Consider the following 12,726-nt stretch of genomic DNA (forward strand, 5'->3'; position numbering starts at 1 on the left):
TACTAAAGAAATTAAACAAAGAAGAAAGAGTTGGCCTGACCAATGAATAATAAGTAAGACATGTAAAATGGGACAGATAGAGTAACTTATTTTGAAACACTATCCAAAGTAGCGTTTTAAGCTCCTAGTTTTTTTAATTTCCTTTTTTATCCGTATTAGTTTACAAAATGGACATCATATCAAATTCCTAATATGTAAGTTTATCATTTTATATCTTTTTACACTTATCAGCTAATTTAACAAATATTATCAAACATTTTAATTTTAATTAATTAGCTTATTAATTATTAACTTTCCAACTTTCAATTTTAAACTAACTTTTAAATTAGTCGTACCAAGCAGAACCTACGTGAATTAATTTACACAAGCTTATTTGGCCTCCATGTTCTCTTTAACTTCGTTCTTTGGATACTATGAGTATTGGTGAATGAGCATTATATTGGTTTTGTCATTGAAACCTGGGAAATCCGCCACAGGACACAGGAAAGGAACACGAAGGAATGGAGTAGTATACCACTACATACTACATATATAGTACACGTGCGTACACCTTAATTGCTTCACATATTACAAGCAAATATACATTAAAGAACGTAACACAAGAAAAATTAAATCAATTAATACACTATAGCCTATGACAATATGTATATAAAACAAATAAGAGACAAAAAGTGGAGACAACATCTTGCAAAGTATCAAAGACCAACTCAATTTGGTTTTCATTGGAATTTGGAAAATCTCAATGGAATACCGAATACATTTATTTATTTAGGGTCCATTTGGAAGTGTAAGAAAATATGTTTTAAAAATATTTTAATATTTTTTTTATGTTTAACTGAAAATCAAAAAATATCTTTTAATATTTAGCTAAAATTTAAAAAAATTATAACTTTTTTACTTCATTTTTCTGAAATGAACATAATATATTATAAAGTTATTCTTAATAATAATAATAATAATAATAATAATGATAATAGTAATAATAATAATAATAATAATAATAATAATCCAGAAATTAGTTTGAAGAAAGATGAGAAAGAAGAGGAAGACCGAAAAATAAATAGTTTGAAAAATATCTTTCAACTAAAAATCTAGGAAATACATTTTTTACCAAATTAAACCTTTTTTCTATTGACCAGAATGCATATTTTATTTTGACTTTATTTCTGGAAAAACACAAAAAAAAAAAAAAGTTTGAAAGTCATTTTTCGAGTTTCTAAAAAGATCCTTAGTTAAAGTGTATTTCCACTTTACCATTATTGGGTACGTGGATGGCGAGGGCTGTCGTGACGGGAAGACGTGGTACGTGTGTTTGGTGGGGAGTTGGCGCAATCTTGATACCGTATAAGGGGGGTCACCGCTACTAGCCCGACATCGCTTATCAGTACAGCAATTGAGTCAGTTTGTTGATGCTCCTACAGACTTACATCTCACAACTGCTCATCGTGTTCTAAGGTACATTAAGAGCTCTCCGAGCAGGGGTTATCTATCCCAAGAACGACGACTTACTTCTCAAAGCTTTCTCTGACTCTGATTGGGCCGCTTGCAATGAAACACGCAAATCAGTTACGGGATACTGCATATTTCTTGGTTCTGCGCTCATATCCTGGAAATCAAAAAAGCAAGCAACCGTTTCCCGGTCAAGCTCAGAAGCTGAATATCGAGCTTTGGCCGCCACTACCTGTGAGATTCAGTGGCTCACTTACCTGCTCCATGATCTGAATATCGTCATGAACAAACTGGCAACCCTTTTCTGTGATAGCAAGTCAGCCGTGGCGAATTGCTGAGAATCACGTTTTCCATGAAAGAACAAAGCATATCGACATTGATTGTCATGTAGTCCGGGAGAAGCTGCATCAAGGGCTGATCAAACTTCTGTTTGTCTCATCCGAAAACCAAGTAGCTGATGGTTTTACTAAGCCTCTGCCTGTCTCAATGTTCTGCAAGTTTAAATCTAAGCTGGGCGCACAAAATCCATACGCTCCAGCTTACGGGGGGGGGGGGGGGGTATTGGACAAAGAGAAGAAGGAATAGCTTAAGGGCTATATTGTAACTTTCCTATCTTTGGTTTGTTATGGGTTGTTGCAACCGTCACTGCCATTATCCCCTGTATATATTTCTTCTCCCTAGAATAATGAAATAACTTTCACACTTCCACACAAACCAGCTGTGTTCACTCTCTCTCTCTAACCCTTCTCATCTTCTCTCCGTCAATACCATTGAAAATACAACTCTTAGGCTCCCTTGGAAGTGTTGCATCCATCTCCATAGCTTCTCCTTGACTCCCATGGACTCCAAATGCATCCAAAATGTTCCTTTTGACTCTAGTTCCCTTAAAAATGCATGAAAATATTCATCTTTGCTTCCAAATCCAAAATCCTTGCAAAACAACACAATTTAGTCATACTCTCATTAAATTTGGAATGATCAATAAGCAAAATGACTTAGTGAAATGGGAAAAATATAGACAAATAAGCACTTATCGGGTACAACAAATCAAAAGCTTAATAAACAATAGGTTCACTTTGAGACTAAATTTCCCATTCACCTATTACCCATTTTGAGGTCACATATCAATCTCTTCATCTCACAGCGTAGAACCCGAATCCACTTTGACCCGACCCGAATTGAAAGTGAACCCACATATATTTATACAACAAAATAACCACTCAAAATTACCATTTCAAGCTAAAAATTCCAACACATTTTATAGTTGGTGCACGCCTAACCGAGGCAGCTGAAGCAAACAAGAGAAATGAAATTCCAAATTCTGACTAGGAGTGCAAGGCCATGACTAAGTTCAGCCTCCAAGCATGTTCATGAATTAGGCGGCGAAGAGTTTTAGGAGGGATACCAGTGAGCTCTACAGCAAAGCATGAAAGGGCATGGTAATAGGCATATAAATATCATATGACCATAGAAAGTTTCAACAACCCCATACTAAAGATATTGTGGAATTACTTGGACACACAAGTAACAAGTGGGAGGCAGCAAATAATTTTCAGGACGAGGGAGAGAGTAGCGATTTTCTCTGGGTTTGAATGAATCAACAATAAAACAGGTCATCAAATTATTTTTATTTAAATTCCATGTCAGCATTATGGAAGGGTTACTCGATGAAAACCTGGAGACCTGGAGAAAATACTAAGCGAACATAATTTTAAAAGTAAATGTGGACAATTAAATCTTATTTTAGAACAATGCGTTAATTGAACACTAGCGAATAGTAGATAAAGCTATTTAATACTTCTATCAAACACTAATTAATACTATTCGTGAATCAAAACAAGTAACTCAACCCAATATATTACTCGTATTAGCTAACACAATTCACTATAATCTATCCAGTATCCGCTAATCATTAAACATCTCCACAATCTAATTGAGTAATTAAGTTTTCAATTTTAAATATGAAATTGTAACTTTAATTTCTAACCATTATAGTGTACTAAAACAAAAAAGAAGTGAAAGAATAAAAATTATTATTGGTGGACTATAAACATATTATGCACTAAACTTACTACATTAGGATTAAAATGGGATCTGGATGATTTTGAAATCATTAAAATTAATTAATGGTTATATTAGAGTGAGTACAAAATGAGTAAAAGTATAAGGTATATTGAATCGATGGTGATGACTGTATGCAAGTTATTTAGACGGCGAACTCATTATAAAAAATTAACAATTTATATTAGAACTAGTTACAACACGCAAATTACGCGAATGATTTAATACCCAATATGTATTATTAAATTATTATTTCAGAATTTATCAAAGTATCATTCAGTATCCTATCGCATATCAATGCAATATTACCAAATTTTCTATAAAAGTAAATGATGAATACCCCCTGTTGGGGTACTCGACCCGAAGGAACCCGGTATTTGGAGCCCGCTGACTGACTAGTACTTCACGATTTGAGGCTCGGGTTGAATGACTCGAGCGGCCTAGTCTATGTAGGCGGTCGGGAGGCGGCACCCGATCGGGTGTGCCTTGAAAGGCGGTGAGAGTGGAGTTTGTTTAGCATTCTCGCTAATTGTTTTAAATGTGATTTTAGGTATGAAGTACACTCCGGTATCGAGAGCGCGCTAGCATGATATCAGCTCTATTCCTCTCTTGGGCTAGTGATGGTTTTCTTTTGCTACACTATTGGCCTGTGAGTGTTTGCTTGGACATTTGAGGTTGTAATAATTTAACTCTATGAATAGTTTGGATTATGTTCTATGGTTGTAGACTTTGCCTTAGCATTTGGGATTAGTTGGTCTAGATGTGGCATAGCACCCCTATGAGATTGGTTTTTGCTTCCATTGTTGTTTGCTAGTATTTTGAGATTATTCCAGCTATTTCCATCTTTTTAGCCTTTATTGTTATCATAGAATTAGGGGTGTTACAACTGTGTTCAGCTACACTGCAAGATTGACAAGGTTCTGACTGCCTATTCATGCGCAGTGTGCACCGAGAGGTTCAACTGGAGAATTACTTTCCCAATTCGTTGCCTCTTAAGAGCTTGAGAAAGTGCGGGGCTAGTGATGGATACCCTGGCTAGGGTATCCGACCCTAAGGAACCTAGTATCTGGAACCCGCTAACTGACTAGTATTTCACGATTTTTTAGGCCTGGGTCGAATGACTCGAGTGGCCCAGTCTGTGCAAGCAGTCGGGAGGCGGCGCCCGACTGGGTGTGCCTTGAAAGGCGGTGATTGAGCGGAAATCAGCATTTATGGCGGAATTTTAGTGACTCTTTCCTATTTCATATTTTGGCAACTACTGTGGTGGTTCAGCAGCCCAAATAACCTTCCTAAAGCTATTTTTGTTGAGATTCTCTCATATTTCCTTACTTGAGCTTATTATTATTGTATAAATACCACCTGAGGTCATAGTGTTAGGGTTCTAGATCGAATGCAAGTGTTCTCCTTTGTTATGATTGTATTTTTTCCTCAATAAATTTTCTTGAGTTGTACGTTAGTGTTGCAAGCCGAAACGGTTGTAGCGCATCCGTAAAACTAAAAATAAATATTTCAAAAATCCATAAATATGACCTATGACAGAAATGTTTGATTAACTGGTGCAATAGCAGTTTTAGAGGGAAGCACATTCACTAGATAGTACCCAAACATAGTTTTTGCAACACAAAACTCTATTAATTTTACCCGTTGGCATGATCCATGTTTCCTCTTGTTGCAATTTCCGCCAGAAATAAATTCTTGATCAATCAACCAAAGGTCATGTTAAATTTTATATTGTATTTTTTAATACAGTTTAACATATTCATAATATATGTTCAACAATTATGCCCATTCTAATTGGGATGGGTTCAAACCTAAGACCTTCCTTATGAAAATCAATAAGTTAAGAATAATACTCTCTCTGTCCCATTTTATCTGTCCTACATACTATTCATGGGTTAAACCAACTCTTTCTTCTTTGTTTATTTTCTTTAGTATTTTTTACTTATTTTTAAATTTGATTTTTTTGTGTTTAATAGTACTTTTAGTGTAATTTCTAAATATATAAATTTTGTATGCTAATACTAAACTTAATATTATGAAAAATTTGATAAAAAATAACTTCAGTCAAGTCTCGTTAACCGAACCAGACACATATAAAATGGGACGGAAGAAGTAAATAGTTAATGGAATATTCCGTTACTAAAGTTTACATTGAGGAAATGCAAGAGTATTTAGGAAAAGTAAATGATAATAGATGGCAAAGTAGGAAAAGTAATTAAATAAAATACTAAAATCAAAATTCATTCATTTCAACAAACAATTTCGCTAATAGTTTTTAGTTTCCGTTAGGGGCCTAACTTTATTGGCTCAAGTTGGTAGATTTGATAATTGAAGAAAATTAGATTAATTTCAAATACTACAAAACAAATAATATATGATGCATTAAATAAAAAAAATAATGTTGAAAAAGATTGTAGATCTTGAATGCAAGATAATCCTAATTAATTCTTACTCAGTTTTAATCAATTTATTTATTTATCTGGATTAGGCAATGTATCAATTCCAATAAAGATCAATAAATAAACAAAAGGAAAAAGAAAGAACCAAACGCGCAACAATTGTTTACGCAGTTCGGATCTAAAATCCTACTTCTGCGAGGCAACTTACGTCAACCCAATTCACTAGATGATCACCAAAGATTACAGGGATAATTCATAACCTACTATCTATGGAATTATCCAACGACTAGTCCAATACAATCTTCATCATTTACTTGGGTACATGCATGCCGAAATCTCCAAGCAACCGAACACCAGGAATAAACTCCAAATCAAACTTGTAACGCCGTTAAAGACCACTCAAAATATATAGATTAATAGTGAAGAGGACTTGTGGTAATAATCAATGAATGAATCCCATATTCTTCTTCTCTTCGTGAATGCCAAATGCCCCCTTTATAGTAATAATACTTCAACTACTTTGTCTAAATAATTGCAACCTAATAGTCCTCAGCTGCTCCAAACAATTCAAATGTTGTCTAAAAAGTGGATCTAAATACCATGAGAAAATTCGCCCACTTTGAAACACGTTCTGACTGAGATCCAGACTGCTCTGAACTTTGGAGTAGATCCTGACTTAAATCCATAACCTAATACAAACTAATAAAAATAAACATATATTTTAACAAATAATTTAGTCAATATAAATGAAGTTAGATGTGTATTATTTGTACTGTTACAATGTTAAACATGCAACTAATGCAACTTGTTATTTAGAGAAAGTTGATATTGAACACTTCCAAATTAACTTGTAATACAGAGAGGATGGTTGGAGTGAATTCAAATATTAATTGCCTAAATTAGTAAATTAGGCACAAAGTGCAGTGCATCAATTTTCGTATCTAAAAATATTATTCATCAAAATGTTTTTTTTTTTCGTAAATCCACGAGGTGTTTCAGGTATTTCTCCGTCTAATTTTACGGTTCGAGTCCACTCAACTAATCCCCGCTTGCTCCAGGAGGCAAGGGAGCTGACTCAGGGGAATCATCACTTGTGAAAATCGAATCCGAATTCTCTCAAAATTCTTCCACACAAAGAGAGCTCACTTGCCACTTGAGCTACATACCCCATTGGACTATTTTTCATCAAAATGTTAATATTTTATATTTTGTATTTTAATGCTAAAATTCATTCTTCACCACTAATATTAACTATATAACTGAATTATATGTCATACGAATTAATTAATAAATGTAAATAATTATTACAATACATAAAACATTATAAATCTTACAAATTAACACACGTTATAAATATAAGTAGTAAATTACTCATTTAGAAATAAATTTCAAATTTTGATATGAATCACAAACTAGTCTACATTATTATTATAAGTCTCACAATTAATATAAAAAGAAAAAAATTCAAAAAACCCTGGATCACAAATAAAAAGATATAATTAGAATTAGAAATAAATCTCACAAATTACAATTTTAGAAGAGTTTTTCCGTCATAAGTTACCATATTTCAAGCAAGTGTATTATATTAAGGGCAAAATTGTCATTTTCTCAAACATTTTTTTTCTCCAAATCTCTTTCTTCATTTTTTCCCCAACCCTAATATTTTTTTAAAAATACTTAGGTGATCCCAGTTAGGGGTGGGCAATTCGGTTTGATTTATCTGATCCGAACCGAACTAAACTAGTAATATACCAAAAAATCGAACGGTTCGAGATTCTTGTAAACCGAATGGTTCGGTTAAAAATCGAACCGAACCGAACGGTTTAGTAAAAATCGAACCAAATCAAATACCATTTGATAATAATAATAATAATAATAATAATAATAAAGTAAATCTAAGTTTCTTGATGTCTGCTCTGTCGTTCAGTTCTTATTCTCATTAATATCTCTCTTAAATTTTTTATTTGATTTCTTTATAGCTTGTTCTCTACTTTGCACTTTTATTGTTTGCTGCAATTGTGCTTTACCTCACAATTAGTACTTAGTAGTATGTTTGAACTTTGAATTGCTATTTTGTTATATAATGTTTAGATTTCAGATATGGATTATGTAATTATGTTTGGTTTAATTAGGTAGTATGTTCGGAAAATTAGGAAATGTTTAGGATCTTAAACCAAACCGAATACCGAACTAAATTAAATCTGAACCGAGCTCTAATGTTAAACCAAATGTTTTAATTTTTTTTTTCAAAACTGAAAAAATTGAACTGAAGCCCGAAATGCCCACCCCTAATCCCAGCTTCACCGGACTAATCCTAAACGCGACTATAGAAGTAAATCACGAGTCACACCACAATAAGCCCACCCGTCAGAGTCGAGTCTTCGCGCACGCACAAGGGATCTAATCCACACCTTCCATCATCCTGAGCCTTTTTGTCATTATGTTTCCAATGGGATTCGAACCCCGACACTACCGCCTTTAGTTGTGACATCAAGTCAGGTAACAAACCACTATACTAAGCCTCGATGGACCCCAACCCTCATTCTTCTTCCTCTTTTTTGCAGCCGCCCTTCTTCTTCATCTTTTTCCCAGCCCCCATTCTTCTCCCTCTTTTTCCCTACCTGCATTCTTCTTCTAAAATATCTTAGGAAATAAATTGTAGCAAGAAGTGAAGTGCAAAGATCAGTAATAAGAACTTGAAAAAATGTCAATTTATTCTTCTAACCCTAGGTGTTACTACGAATATGGTGAATGTATTCCGGTGGTCCATTGTCGTTGTGAGAATGAAGTGAAGTGAAGTGAAGTACCGCCACAACCGCCACTCATGGACATTAAGGTATATACAGTGGTTAATTATATAACCTCCGTATATATATACGTAAAATTTAAAACAAAAATTACATTATATATAGTATATATGGCAGTTAATTATATAACCGATGTATATAATTAAAATAACAGAAAAATCCATTATAAAAGGGAGCTCAACACCTCTTCAGTTTCTCCTCTTGCCCATCCCACATCGGATGGGCAAGAGAAGGGAAGCAGAGGATTCTTTATTAAATGAATAACATAATTTTTTTTTAATAAAATGGAGGGTGGTCCTTCCCCCAAAATGTTGCTATCTGCAATGTTTGGGTTTCAACGGTTTGAAGCAAAAACGCTGCTCCGAATTGCTATTTTACCAAACATAAATTTTGACGTTTTGACTAATGTTATAACGTCAAAATTGGCATATTTGTCATTTATCAAACAAGGCATATATCTGTAGTAGTGAAGGTTTTGACATTGCCCAATGCATGAGGTAGTTAAGATTTTGTTGTAGAACATCATTTGTATGCTTTCAATAAAATTTATAATTAGATTCTATATGGCATAATACTAAAGGTTGTGGATATATATAGTAGTATGATCCTCCAATTTGTAAGAGGTCAACAAAAATTATTACTAGACTAGTAAAGAGGATAAAGCGGCAAGATGATGAAATCAAGAGATTGCAAATGAAGTTGAACTCCAAGGATACAAACTTGCCAAGGAAGCCCAGTGTAAGTTTAAGTGTAATAAAGGAATTGTTTTATTGTGTTTTATTGTGCTTAATTACTGTGTTTGCTTCCTCAAGTATATTCTTTTTTTTTGGTGAGCTTCCTCAAGTATATTGTAGGAGTGAATTTCACATTTGTTGTAAAGGTGCCTACAATCTAGCGAGGAGATTAATCAGTCCGACGGTGGAAAGTAAATTCTCTTTTCTTACTGTATATAATCAGTTAAAACTCCCAAAGCACAATGAGCTTCCACTTGTTTTTGATACTTTAATAGACATCTAAGAAGCCTCAGTCTACATCCTTATTCCTTACTAATAATAGCCCTCAGAATACATCTAACCACATCTATACTATATATAAAAACATTATCCTCCTTCCAAACTTTTCCGCCTAAAGTTAGTGGCATTTTGGTAAAATGAGTTATTTTATTTATTTATTAATTTATTTATTAATTATTAATTTATTAATTAATTTATTAATTATCCACCCGTGCGTGCCTATTATGGTTAAATGTTGGTGATTGAATAATTGGATTTATTAATTAATTAAAATGTTAAATAGGTAATATAATATGGTAATATTTTTTTTCAAAAAAAAATATGGTAATATTAATTGGTGATTGAATAATTGATGATATAATTGGTGTGATATATTTTGTGATATATTTGTAATATATGTAATATATGTAATAGTATAAATAGAATTAATATGTGATATATTTGGTGATATATTTGTAATATATGTTTTTAATAGTATAAATAGAATTAATATGTGATATATTTGGTGATATATTTGTAATAGTATAAATAGAATTAATATGTTATATATTTGGTGATATATTTGTAATATATGTAATATATGTAATAGTATAAATAGAATTAATATTATTTTACATTTTACATTTCTTATAGCCGTATTGAATATTTCTTAATCTTAGCCTGGATGATTTTGGCTAATAGTAGCCTAGGAAATTATAACATATTAATATATTAATTTTATGGTAATAAATTACAACAGTAGCGTAATTATGTTTTTCCTTTTTTTTTTCTCCTACTAATTAGCCAAATTTCCTAAACTACTCCCCCATCTCCACCCCTCTTAATTTCTTACCTTTTTCACCTCTATCTCTCTCTCTTCCTTATTTTCTATATAAACTANATATTTAGAAACTACACTAAAAGTACTATTAAACACAAAAAAATCAAATTTAAAAATGAGTAAAAATTACTAAAGAAATTAAACAAAGAAGAAAGAGTTGGCCTGACCAATGAATAATAAGTAAGACATGTAAAATGGGACAGATAGAGTAACTTATTTTGAAACACTATCCAAAGTAGCGTTTTAAGCTCCTAGTTTTTTTAATTTCCTTTTTTATCCGTATTAGTTTACAAAATGGACATCATATCAAATTCCTAATATGTAAGTTTATCATTTTATATCTTTTTACACTTATCAGCTAATTTAACAAATATTATCAAACATTTTAATTTTAATTAATTAGCTTATTAATTATTAACTTTCCAACTTTCAATTTTAAACTAACTTTTAAATTAGTCGTACCAAGCAGAACCTACGTGAATTAATTTACACAAGCTTATTTGGCCTCCATGTTCTCTTTAACTTCGTTCTTTGGATACTATGAGTATTGGTGAATGAGCATTATATTGGTTTTGTCATTGAAACCTGGGAAATCCGCCACAGGACACAGGAAAGGAACACGAAGGAATGGAGTAGTATACCACTACATACTACATATATAGTACACGTGCGTACACCTTAATTGCTTCACATATTACAAGCAAATATACATTAAAGAACGTAACACAAGAAAAATTAAATCAATTAATACACTATAGCCTATGACAATATGTATATAAAACAAATAAGAGACAAAAAGTGGAGACAACATCTTGCAAAGTATCAAAGACCAACTCAATTTGGTTTTCATTGGAATTTGGAAAATCTCAATGGAATACCGAATACATTTATTTATTTAGGGTCCATTTGGAAGTGTAAGAAAATATGTTTTAAAAATATTTTAATATTTTTTTTATGTTTAACTGAAAATCAAAAAATATCTTTTAATATTTAGCTAAAATTTAAAAAAATTATAACTTTTTTACTTCATTTTTCTGAAATGAACATAATATATTATAAAGTTATTCTTAATAATAATAATAATAATAATAATAATGATAATAGTAATAATAATAATAATAATAATAATAATAATCCAGAAATTAGTTTGAAGAAAGATGAGAAAGAAGAGGAAGACCGAAAAATAAATAGTTTGAAAAATATCTTTCAACTAAAAATCTAGGAAATACATTTTTTACCAAATTAAACCTTTTTTCTATTGACCAGAATGCATATTTTATTTTGACTTTATTTCTGGAAAAACACAAAAAAAAAAAAAAGTTTGAAAGTCATTTTTCGAGTTTCTAAAAAGATCCTTAGTTAAAGTGTATTTCCACTTTACCATTATTGGGTACGTGGATGGCGAGGGCTGTCGTGACGGGAAGACGTGGTACGTGTGTTTGGTGGGGAGTTGGCGCAATCTTGATACCGTATAAGGGGGGGTGGAGGTTTGGTCCAAGCATATCATTCCTCAAATTATGGTTCACTCCTTAGCTCAGTGGTCAAGTCTTTTCCCCCTTATTAGTATGCATGGGTTCAAGTCCTAGTGGTAACATAGATGAGTTATTATTATTTATTTATTTATTAGTCCTTGAATTCTTTATTTATTATATTTATTTACTAGTCCCCTATTATTTATTCATTTGTTATTTGGATCCCCCTATTATTTATTCATTTGTTATTTGGATTGCCGTTTCTTGGCCGCTACCCTTGGGTTTTTGTAAACATTCTCTTGGGCCTCACGCCCCAATTAATGATATTACTAGCTTCCTATTTCGTTCGATATTATTTTATCCGGTTTATGATGAACCCAGCCCCGATAAAACCATCAAGATTTATTACAAAATATTTATACTTATTTATGGTTTCAAAAGTCCTATTTGAATAAAATATTTATGAATCAAAATATTGACCCAAAATTCTATCTGAGACGAACCTGTGAACCTGATAGTTTTTTTTTTTTTTTTTTTTTTTTTTTTTTTTTTACCTTAACTTGATTTTAAAACGAACCTATCATATTCCTATATTTGTTATATTATATTTTTACCCAACTTGACCCAATCTTTGACCCAAAATTATAATCCAAAATTTAGAGTCAAATTCCCATTTTGCCATCAACCTAGCCGTTCATCTCAAGC

Source organism: Ipomoea triloba, chromosome 8, assembly GCF_003576645.1.
Source record: "Ipomoea triloba cultivar NCNSP0323 chromosome 8, ASM357664v1".
Taxonomy (NCBI): Eukaryota; Viridiplantae; Streptophyta; class Magnoliopsida; order Solanales; family Convolvulaceae; genus Ipomoea; species Ipomoea triloba.